General features: G+C 29.6%; 1 protein-coding gene across 3 annotated transcripts in view; it reads left to right on the forward strand.

Annotated features, from left to right (window-relative positions):
• The window catches only part of for (cGMP-dependent protein kinase for), a 245,806-nt gene that overhangs the window by 75,371 nt on the left and 157,490 nt on the right, over positions 1-12,945 (forward strand). The window contains exon 1 of one of the 3 annotated variants that reach the window (XM_088268823.1): positions 12,535-12,632. The exons of the other annotated variants lie outside the window; for them this stretch is intronic. The gene's annotated coding sequence lies outside the window, so the exon portion shown is untranslated. Of the gene's footprint in view, positions 1-12,534; positions 12,633-12,945 lie in introns of those variants that run through there. 3 annotated transcript variants of the gene reach the window in all.

Raw genomic sequence — 12,945 nt, forward strand, 5'->3', positions numbered from 1 at the left:
TCTACATTATTTGCTATCAAAAACTCTCATTTCCTATCATATATAAGAGCTTAGTTCAACATTTTGAGTGTGTCCAAATACTGTTCACAAATCTGGATTATCTCCAATTAGGAGTTATTTTTTGTATTATTTTTGACATCTCAACATAGATGAAGAACAATATGTAAGCCTCGCAGGCTTACAACCGTCATAGGCTGGTTTAAGTGATCACTTTACACACGCGTAACATTTACCAATTCTACTTCTTCTTGAAACTCTTGAAAATTCTATTTATATATATGATTCAATTTCGAAATAATGTGCTTGAATCACTAGAATTTCTTTAGAGACTATTAAAAAAACTCTGATCATTCCAGGGCTTTCGACCTGGAAAGATTTAACTCTTGATCATTTATCCATTCCTTGGTGTTGCATTTTGGTTTGAGCTCTTACCTCCGTCGGCTTCAAATTAAAAATGCTCAGAACTATGTATTAAAGTGTTCTGCTTCCATACTTATTGTTTACTCTTGGGACCATCAACCCTTCGTTATGGGTGAAGCGAGTATCATAGTTGTGTACTACATATATGTATGTAATTCGTTCACATATCGCTCACTCCTTTCACGAACGTCATAAATAAAAAAACTTGATTTTTCAGGAGATCGTTTTTAAAGTTTAAAAATATAATACAATGTATTAAAAATAAATATCAAGCCACTAATTGAACTTTTTACTATACAACAGATCATTTTAGGTTAAACTTGAATGTTTATTCTCCATTTGAAAAATATTTAGTACATTTAAAAAAATAATTAAACAATACATTTGATTCAAATTCCAAAAACAACACTTTTTGCCCTGTAGCGGGTAAATATTAAGTTAAAAATATGCCGCTTTTACGGGGATATAGTACATTTTCTGGGCATTCCAAAAACATGAACAACTGAAAATTGACGATTTTTTATATATGACGTTGTTGAAAGGAGTAAGCGATATATGTATGTAATTCGTTATACACGTATGCCAAGTTTATTATGCACAATAACTGGTCTCCTCCTCCCACAATCTTAATTTCAATCGAGTGTCGAGACATGTGGGGGATTTGGTTATGTTCATTGTTGAAACTTGAGACGCATGGACCCCTTCTTTAATCGTGAAATTGCTAAATTATTCCCGAAGTGCTGCGCTCAAAACACACCACTTTTTTGACATCTCGACAAAGAAAAATAATAATATGAATTAATAAAAATTATAAGAAAAGGTATTATAATGAAAAGACGACTAGTTTCGAGAACTACAGCTTTTCTCATCAGCAGGTGAAAATAAAGGTGAGTATAGAAGACAATATCTGTGGTTATGGAAACTCTTGTTTACTTTAATATTCTTAAAGTGCTCTTAAACAACTGCTGCATTTTTATATTTAAATAAAACTGCTTGTTTAACGAAACATTTTTGATTTCAGTTTCGATATAGATAGTCCCTATCCTTATCGAAACCCACTGTTTTTTATATATATGTTTTGTCGTAAGTTAAATCCTGAAGAGGGCAAAAGGTGGTTGCCGAAACTAGTTGGTTGTTAATAAAAATGTGAGTGGATCAAAAAACAAAGTCTTTTTATTTCTCAAAATAATATATCACTATGATCCAAAAAGTTAATGCTTTCAATATTATTTTTTGACATCTCATCAAAGATGAAGAAGAATAAGGAAGTCTAGGCATTTATAGGGCTGACGACCGTCATAGGCTGGTTTAAGTGATCACTTTACACACGTGTAACATTCACCAATTCGACCCATTATTGACAACCACACTACTCAAATTCTTGGAAGTTATATATGTATATATGAACCAATTTAGAAACCTTGTTCTTGAATCACTAGAACTTCACTAGAGACATCTATTGGTGAAATGTAAAGAAGCTCTTTATTAAGCAGAAACTCTTATATTAGTATGTGAGGTCCAAATCCTGGATTTCAATCACACACATGAGAAACGTCAGAAAATACCATTTTCATTTTTATTACTTAAGCTTATAATTTGACCAGACAATTTATTTACAACATTTTGAGTGTGTCCAAATACTTAATCACTTAAACCAGCCCATGATGGTCGTCAGCCCCGTAAATGCCCAGACTTCCATATTCTTCTTCGTCTTTGATGAGATGTCAAAAAATAATACGAAAATAACTCCTGTAATTACAGATAATCCAGATTTTGTGAACAAGTATTTGGACACACTCAAAATGTTGCTTTCGATATTAAAAATACAAAAAAAAGTGAATTAAATGGAATTATTCAAGATTTTGAGCGCATGAAACATGCGTCTCATTAAAGTATTTTTATAAGTGGTCCTACCAATTGAATATTAATTTTGAAAATGTATTGACTCTACCTAATCAATTAATGACTACCGAATAAGTAAATTGAAAAAACAAATTGTACATTTTCTTTTGCTTTACGCTATTTTTGTACTTAACTTTAGTAAAATAATACTTTAAAGCATATTATTACGCAGATATATCATATCAAAATTGTAATTTAATACTAGGAATGATCCGATATCATGGATATGTTTTAACAAAATCTAGTGTTTACCCGACTTCACCATATGAATGACTTTATTGACTATACCGGGTTAGAGACCTTTGCCCTTTTTATTTTACATAATTAATCTTGCAATGTTTATTCAGATACAGACTGGAATATTTCAAAATAATTTTGTAAACATCGATAATTGTGTAATTGAAATATTCCATACAGTATTAATCTAATCCACAATATTAATTTTGTTGTCACGCGGAAATATACACAATTCTACAATGCACATGTGTTATCACGAATCACGATATATTATGTATGTCTTGGGTTTTTTGTTTGTTTAATATTATTATAGCTGTACTTGGTCATGCGTTGCTGTGGCTCAGTCTGGAGAAAAGTAAAAAAAAAATAAAACAAAAAGCACACATTTCTTATAATAATAAATAACACAACCCTTATCCGCACCCCAATAGTGCATAGGGTACTGTGTCATATAAACGCAGTGTTATCTTGATCGTTTTACACATGAAGGAAAGGTGATCAGCTCTTCGCTTCAGGTACCAGTCCATGGTAATATTGAATAAATATTACAGTGAAAAAATCACTTATATTTATTTTACCCCCCTTGGGAATCGAACCCGGGACCTCCGGAACGGTAGCCGAGCGTGCTGACCATTACACTACGGAGGTGGACAAAGTTTCTAATAAACAATAATAAATTCGAAGATTAAGAAATAATTTAAGAATGCAAAAAAGTGACCACCCTCAAACATTGTGAAGTGAAAGATATTAGATACGTATGCTTTTTTTCTTTTTCATTTAACCAGACTGAGCCTTAACAAGGCCTGGATGGGTACAGCTAGTATGTATTATACAAGATTATAAATTCAATAACAAAATATATTTATTTAGCTATGATACTACTATATTTTCGATATCCAAAGCAGATAGTTTGTTTTCATTGATTTTGATAAAAATGATTTTATCGTCAAAGATAATATGTATAGGCAGATAATGAGAATAATTTTGTCAAATCTTATATATTATACATATATAAGATTTGACGAAATTAAGGATTTGTACCGATTAGTTCAATAAAAAAATATATATTTTAGTCCTACGACTTCTTAATCCTACCTGTATATTTACCGTTCTTTTGAAAATGTATATAATCATAAATAAATAAAAAAACCCGAAATAAAGTATTTAAATATATTATTAGATTAAAACCAATATTTTTTGCTTTTCCACTTCTTTTTATTTGCCCAGCGACCGGGTTTCGTCGTTACCGACATCATCAGACTGGTAAAAAAAATAAAGTGGAAAAGCTAAAAATATTGGTTTTAATCTAATAATATATTAAAATGCAATTCCATCACGAAGTGTCAGTGGATAATATAAATCTATTATAAACTATTTAGAAAATTAATTTTAATATGTATACCTAAATTATATTGTACTTTTATTCGAATGCATTAGTTTCAGTTTTAGTTCAGTTCAGTTCAGTGCTAAAAAATGGCGGTTTAAGATGGTACAAAAATTAAATAACTTTTATTGGCTACAGTAAAAAGAAAATCAGTTTTATTAAGTAAAAATAATATGCAAACATATTAGACACTATCTTATATGTCCTCGCCAGGTATAGTTAATACCAGTTACTAAGGTAGCTAGCATTAATTTGTTTTTATTAAATATGTAAGTATATTGAGTTTACTAATATCTACGGATGATTTAAATTTGAAGATCTTATACAAATAAATGATATTTTAAACATGAAAACTTAAAGATGTTTTTAAGTATAAAAATAAATAAGACGTTAAAATATAAATATATACTTATTCGTATATTTTTTTAATACTAAGAATCATACTATTTCAGTCATATTTTCATGTTAATTTGCTCATTTTTAATTATGTAGACAGGAGAATAATGAATGTAATAAAAAAATACGTGTGAAGATACAAAATGATTAAAGAAAACACTTTTTTTTACCTTGTTGAGTTTTATTATAGACTACATGTTTCAGAAGTTAAACTTCCATCATTCAGGTCTGTAACTAAAATATAAAATTGTTCTATAAATTTATAGAACAATTTAATATTTAATATTTTAGTTATTATACAGACCTGAATGATGGAAGTTTAACTTCTGAAATATGTAGTCTATAATAAAACTCAAGTGGTAAAAAACAAGTGTTTTCTTTAAGCATTGTAACATGTCTTACCACAAAGTTAATGCCGAAACAATAAATAAAAAGATACAAAATAATTAATTTTACAGTACTATTTATTGTCACCATCAAGATTGAAAAGCACTTAAATTGGATGAAAATTATGAGATAAAATAAAGATTATGGGATTCAAATTAAATATGGATATGTCTACTTTAAAAAAATCCAATTTACATACCACAAACGTTTATTATCGTCATATGCTACAAACCAAACAAATCCCTCCCAAAGCACTAATTCCTTTCAATCGAAATCCATATAGCATAACGTCAAAATACACATAATTTACTTAAAGCTCTAGCATGTGTTATTATCCTGATTAAATATGTTCATATGATACTCACATATGGCTCAGTGCATTAATGTACTATGGTGTTACCGTTGTTGTATCGTTATCGGCTGTACAGTATCGATTAACAATTATTGATTTGAGTTATTGTACATGTATGTTATATAGTGTATGTTATAAGTATATGTTACAAGTGTACGTTAAAATATGTTATATGTTCGACTCCGTAGTGAAATGGTCAGCACGTTTGACTACCGTGCTGGAGGTCCCAGGTTGGATTCTCAGAGTGGGGTCAAATAAATATAAGTGATTTTTCACTCCAATATTTTTTCAATATTACCCTGGACTGTTACGTAAAGTGAAGGGCTGATCGCCTTTCCTTCATGAGGAATGTAAAAAAAAAAAACATTCTTGATGGGTCAAAATGATAGTTTGTTTCAGGCGGGATTAAGCTTTATATCATTCATATTTTAGTATATTTCATTGTGTTATCTTTCAATTTTTTTAGTCACTCTTAACATTAAATGTATTTGTTTATTTTTATCATTATTTAAAAGTCGCGTGAGTCATCTGTCGGAATTTCAAACAAACAAAAGTATTGCTACTGGCCACTAGATGTCTCTGTACGCTCTCGGCGCGGCGCTGCGCTAATGATGACGCTAGTCTCGTGTTCCGTAAAAAAACTGGGTCAAAAATTCGCGGTAATACACACACGTTTTAAAAATGACAAGCGAAATTGTATTAGAGATAATGGATACTAACTATATTATGATTTTTTTTAACGAATGAATACATAATCAAGCCAGTAAAAATGTATGTAGGTATATTATTATATTATTAAGACAGCCAAATATTAAAACAAAATCTGTGTAGGTTGGATCTATAATTTAGAAAGTAGAAATAATAAATAGTATTCTTCTAGTAGATAAGTTGATTTTAATAACATATTAACTGTCTTACTCGTAGTGTACTGGTCAGCGCGTTTGGCAAGCATGCTAGAAGCCCGGGTTCGATCTTAATTTGGTAAAAATAAAAATTAGGGATTTTGTCTTAGAAATTACTCTAATGTTGATTTTATCAGCGATCGTATTGCTTTCGTATTTTTAGCGTTCAAGTGAACACCGCATCGATCTGATCCGGTGCTCTGTGCACCATTTGGGTACGAATAGGGGTTAAATAAACGAATAGGGGTTAAATAAGTTAATATCATCCTGTAGCTCTAGATACAGGTTTATATTAGGTCAGGACTAGGTACAGGGTGTTATTAATTCAGCATGGTGACCATGATTTCACGTAATTAAAGATCAAGGCAACGTTGCTTCGATATAATGAAATGCCCTATGCACCATTGAGTACGAATGTTAGCCGTTATAAAAAGATAATACTTTTGTAATTTAAACTAATATTAACATTTGTATCCCACATTTAATAATAACAACGTAAAAAGTTACCAACGCCTAAAAAATTATTTCTTTTAAAAATTAGTTGTAACTGACAGTAATCTAATTTGATAGGGCCGTGGCGTAATTGGATGGACGGTCAACTGCGAATCTCAAGTCGTGAGTTTGATTCCCGTCGATCGATTTAAAAATAAATAAAGAAAAAAATCAACCTCCCATCATTTCTTTACTTTTCTTTGTCACTGTAGATAAGTAGATTATATTTTTTATAAAAAATCTTAAAATTCATTTTTTTTATTATTTGTAAACGTATAAAAATATATTTATAAATTAACAAACATAATTTGTATTTTTTTTGCACAGACCCACCAAGCTATTTTATGCGTCTTGTCGGTGGAGTTTATATTAATTCGCATAAATAAAACACTAATCCTTCTCACTTCAGTATTTGAAATGATTTTTTCAGATGTTTTCAGGATTTCATTTCAGAATTCATAGCACACATAAATCAAGAACACACCTTCTTCGAGATGATCGGAACCGTTTAAGCCGCACGTGACTATTCACGTTTATTTACGTCTCTTTAAAGGCCCCTCATTCCGAAGGCTTCGAGGGTCACGTCTCGCGTCGCGTCGGGGTCGACGACTAATAATTAATTATTTTCCAATTATCAGTAGATAATATGAATGTTTAAATATCCAAACGCATGTGAAAATATATGAATTTTTTGTTTTGGTTACTTTTTTAATACAATTCATTTTATACTGAATATATTTTTTAAAATTCAAAACCGTATTTAATACTATAATTTAAAAAATAAGCCATAAAAATATAGAAAAGGAAAATATATTACTTAAATTTATAGTGTATGTACAGTAATTTTTAGTCTTTAATACATACAACCCTTATCCGCATACATACACTTATATTATGTACTTAACGTTAAAATTTACGGATTTTCTAATTTTAAACTTAAAATCTTGGATAAGGCATATTGTATCATTACGTAAAAATTTTATCCTTTTTTAATTTTTTATAGAAAAATAAATAAAATTACATAAAATTACATTTATAGTTAAATATAATTCGAAAAATATCGACCCTAAAGAAATTTGCAGCGAATTATTTTCCCAGTCTTATTATAGATTTATATTATCCACTGACACTTCGTGATGGAATTGCATTTTAATATATTATTAGATTAAAACCAATATTTTTAGCTTTTCCACTTTATTTTTATTTGACCAGCGACCGGGTTTCGTCGTAACCGACATCATACCAGTCTGATGATCAAATAAAAATAAAGTGGAAAAGCTAAAAATATTGGTTTTAATCTAATAAAAAACCTGTCTTATAAGTTTGGTTGTCACTATGTTAAGCCTAACGTTTAAAAATATTTTTAATAATAATGACGACTAACGCAACAAGGTTGGAGTACCGACAATCTGAATTTAAGACAACTATTCCTTTAGGGGATTTTAAATTTATAATCGTTAGCGATTAAAAATAAAAATCGGCTTAAACCTTATATCGCTCACTCCTTTCAAGAACGTCATAAATCAAAATTCGTCAATTTTCAGTTGTGCATGTTTTCGGAATGCCCAGAAAATGTACTATATCCCAACAAAAGTGGCATATTTTTATCATAATATTTACCCGCTACAAGGCAAAAAGTGTTGTTTTTGTATTTTGAAGAAAAGGTATTGTTTAATATTTTTTTTAAATATACTAAATATTTTTCAAATGGAGAAAAAACCTTCAGGCTTTACCTTAAAAGATCTGTTGCACAGTAAAAGGTATAATAAGTGGCTTGATATTTATTTTTAATACATTGTATTCTATTTTTAAACTTTAAAAACGTTCTCCTGAAAAATCCAGTTTTTTGATTTATGACGTTCCTGAAAGGAGTGAGCGATATGTACTTTTATTTGAATTAGGCATTAAGTAATTTGATTTGATATGGATTTCTCAACATAGATGAAGAATTTGTTAAGATAGGAATATAGATGTCTGGGTATTTATTGTACAAAGCTATCGATTGAAATCCAGCATACGTAAACAAAAATTTGGATACTTGCAAATTTAAATTAATTTATGTAGCATAATGTGTTCTTATCATTCGGTATTTTATTTTGTAGGAATGAACTAATGTTATCTCGTATTTCCGGTACTGTGGCCTATTTCGCGCTTACCTACCGGAAGTTGGTAATTTGGTTAATTAGTAGAACGAGCTATCAAATTTATAAGTGAATTATTCATTCGTAGCAAAGTGCTAATCCTTTAACAACAAATGAACAAAATATAGAAAGCCTTCCATGTATCCGCCCACAAACGTGTGGCTCTTATTACCGTATGATTTGCGTTAAATATCACAAAATATAATCAACGAAATCGTGTGATTTACTCTTCGGTATCTTATTTTCATAATAATATTATAAAACTCTTTGCTGCTCTGTATTTTTGCAGTATTATTGTGTTTAAAAAAAATCAATGAATGTTTAAACAGGAGAAAACATTTAAATTATATTAAAAATCGATCTGAAAATCTCATGAAAGTATGACCTTTATTATCATTGTTTTCTTTCACAAATTCAGTAAATTTTTTTTAAATGGGGATTTTGATTTTTTTTACAAATAATCTTAAATCGAATAAGAGTTCAAAATGATAAGGGGAATTTTATAAATATTATTATCTAGAATAGTTCTAAAGACGATAAAAAATACTGGCGACCACCAACCTATTTTAAAAAAAAATAATTTTTACTTAGTTAATGCCACTTTTTCTTAAAATCTATTGTGAGACGTGTTTCGATACATTGCGCATCATTTTCAAATACCAAATCATAAAATGCCACAATAGATTTTAGGAAAAATTGGTATTTACTAAGTAAAACTTAAATTAAAAATTATAGATTTTACCACAATGTGACTGCTTAATTAATTAGCGAAACCTATTTTTTGGTTGTTATTGAAGTTTACGAATGTATTTTTCCTTCGAGCACTACAAATTTTATTCACCTCACACTCAATTTCTTTTAAGCGTTTGTCGGGCTTTTAGTCATAAAATAATGTAATTTAATGGGTTTTTACTTAACTATCTATATGTAAAGCTCTTTGCTCCAGTTCTTGCAATGCTCATATCTTTAATACGTTTGTTTTATTACTTTTATTAAGCACACATCGATGAGCCTTCGGCTCTAAGTTGCGTGTTTAGTTATTTGCGTGAAAAATGGTGCCCTCAATTTATATTTGAAAATATAGGTTCCTACTTATCAAATAACACCTATTATATACAGGATGTTCCATAGGTAGACGATCAACGTAAGAAGGGTGATAGATGGCCTCAAAGTCTATCGAAATTATACCTATGCGATATTTAAAAAAAATGAAGCAATTTTTTTTGGATTATCAAATACATAAATGGAAGTGGTATTAAATAAAAAAAAATGTAATACCTCTTTTGGTCATAGGAATTTTGTTTATTATGCAATAAAGTCATTAAAATGAGAAACTACAATAAATAAAAAGAGCTTTAATAAATGGATACTGGATGTGGGTACATCTGAAATAGATCGCATCATTCGGCCACACCGTATTTGATTACATATCGCTCACTCCTTTCAAGAACGTCATAAATAAATACTTGATTTTTCAGGAGAACGATTTTAAAGTTTAAAAATAAAACGCAATGTATTAAAAATAAATATCAAGCCACTTATTGAACTTTTTACCGTGCAACAGATCTTTTTAGGTAAAACCTGAAGGTTTTTTCTACATTTGAAAAATATTTAATTTATTTATAAAAATAATTAAACAATACATTTTCTTCAAAATGCAAAAACAACATTTTGTGCCCTGTAGCGGGTAAATATTATGTTTAAAATATGCCTCTTTTGCTGGGATATAGTACATTTTCTGGGCATTCCGAAAACATGCAGAACTGAAAATTGACGATTTTTGATTTATGACGTCCTTGAAAGGAGTGAGCGATATCTTAAACAATTTTCTTTTATATATGTAGTTTTATAAATAAATATTGTAAAATGTGTCCTCGGCCCGGAAAAACTCAGTCAGGCACATAATTGTATTTTTAATTTTAAAAACACCGCACGGTGTTTGAAAATGGATCGAAACACGTTTCATAATAGATTTTAAGACACAGTGGTTTTAACCATGTAAAACTTAAATAAAAAAATAGGTAGAAATTACCAAAAGTGACTGCAATATCAATTAATAAAATCACATTATTGTAATTTAAAATTTGTAATATAAATGATGAAATAAAAATATTTAAATGAATATAATATATTATAATGACGAACATTTCAGACCCACTTAGAATTGCATCCGGGATATCAGATGTATAAAATAAATTAATTGCTAACAGATACAAATATCTTAAGTTATACGTGCAGTTTAATTTTATTCAAATGGTCTTTAATTACGATGAAGGCAGTAGTAATTATATGTAATTAATATATGTATACATCGTCCGCGCATGTGAAGTTTGCGGTATATTTGATTTTTCGCCTACAACATAAAACTAATTTTCTTGATGACAAATTATTTTTGCTTATGCAATTAATTTTACAATCTTTGCTTCACTCGAGACGCATTAAAATTATATTGGACACTATTTAGTTCACACCCCCGCGCACTGTTGGGCAAGAAAAGAAACTCTTAGTTCATATTGTGATCTAGTAATCTGATAGAAATATCATTTCTGTTACAAGAAAGAAATTTGTTTATTTATTTTTATTATTTAAAAAAATAGCTTTATTTGGCCACGTGTTGCTGTGGCTAAATCTGGTTTAATTATCTTTTTTTTTAATTTAGAAAAATATTTATTTGCACTTAGTTCATATTGTGATCAAGTTATATATTAATAATAATAAAACCCTTATCCGCACCCCAATGGTGCATAGGGCACTGCGTCATATAAACGCAGTGTTATCTTGATCGTTTACTTATGAAGGAAAGGTGATCAGCCCTCCGCTTCAGGTACCGGTCCAGGGTAGTATTGAATAAATATTACAGTGATAAAATCACTTATATCAAGTTATATATTAGAAATATCATTTCTGTTACAAGAAAGTAATTTGTTTATTTATTTTTATTTAAAAAAAAATGAATAATAATTTTACTAGGCCACGTGTTGCTGTGGCTAAATCTGGTTTGATTATCTTTTTTTTTCAATACTTGTTTTAAAATATTTATTTACATTTCACAATTTAATATAATTACAAGTACATACTAAAATATTCTAATATAATACATTCATACTAACAGATCTTACAAAGGGATGGCCTGTGTGTGCGTATACAAAATGTATATACTTATTTGAAAATAAAGAAACTCGAAACGCTTGTGAAGCATTGAAAAAAAAAATCTGTGAAACAATAATGCAATCGATAATATTGAAATTTCAAGTCAGTATTTGTCAAGTAGCACGCTGTCTGCCATGAGCAATGAGTTAGGTTAGTTAATATTGCTATGTTTATTTATTTCATATTTTTTATTGATTCGGCATTAGCTTTGTGGAATGACATGTTGACACTTTGCTGCTTTGAAAAATAAATGTATAATACCACTTATTGAGTTTTATTTCATTACACACGATTAGTTTCGTCAACTACAGTTGTTTTCATAAACAGGTGATAAAAAAATCTAACGATTTGTTTGCCCCTTAGTTTTTGTAATCACCTGTTGATGAAAACAACTGTAGTTTTCGAATCTAGTGTTTATTGAAATAATTCTGAGTAAGTAATATTATACAAGTATTAAATTATTAAAATAACATTACATATTTCCAGTAGAATTTTTCTTCGTATATACTTCGAAAATATGTACTTATAAAATTACATAAAAGTATCTTCGCAACTTTAACCGAATAATAACCTAGTAATCGCAATATTCTATAATTTGCCTTCTGATTTCCTATAAATCGTGCGGCGTGTACAGCAATTATTCGAATATAATAAGAGCACCATGAATACGGTTACTTTTTTATTATGTGCCCGTAGCAAGTTCAGCCTGATCGCGTCATTCGGTGTTCAAAAAAGTCACGCCGTCTACCGGCGGCCGCAGTTAGTCTTTGGCGGGCGAGTGCGTCGGTTCTGCGCGCCATTTGCAAAAACAAAAAAAAACATCTGAAAGTCAGTTGGAAAACGCGCGGGAAACCGACTCGTAGTAAAAGGTTATTGTGAGAACTGTCAACCATTTCCTCTGTGTATTTTAAGCTTCATTAGACCACTGAAGTCTCGTCATTTAGTCGTATTTAAAAACCGTATGATTTAATTGATATTAGATAGTTTTATTATTGATTATTTGTCATTGATGATTCGAGTTATCGAGTTATGATATGTAATGTTGGATCATGTTAAGTGAGAGTACTAGAGTGTCATCAATCACCCAATGTACAGTGAAACCCCTATTTTACGTTTTTCAAGGGACTAAAGAAAAAAAACTTAAACGGAGGGAAAATGTAAAGGCGGGGCGAAAAAATAACA

Source organism: Brachycentrus maculatus, unplaced genomic scaffold (genome assembly GCF_059751285.1).
Source record: "Brachycentrus maculatus isolate JH-2025_06_01 unplaced genomic scaffold, ASM5975128v1 h1tg000024l, whole genome shotgun sequence".
NCBI lineage: Eukaryota > Metazoa > Arthropoda > Insecta > Trichoptera > Brachycentridae > Brachycentrus > Brachycentrus maculatus.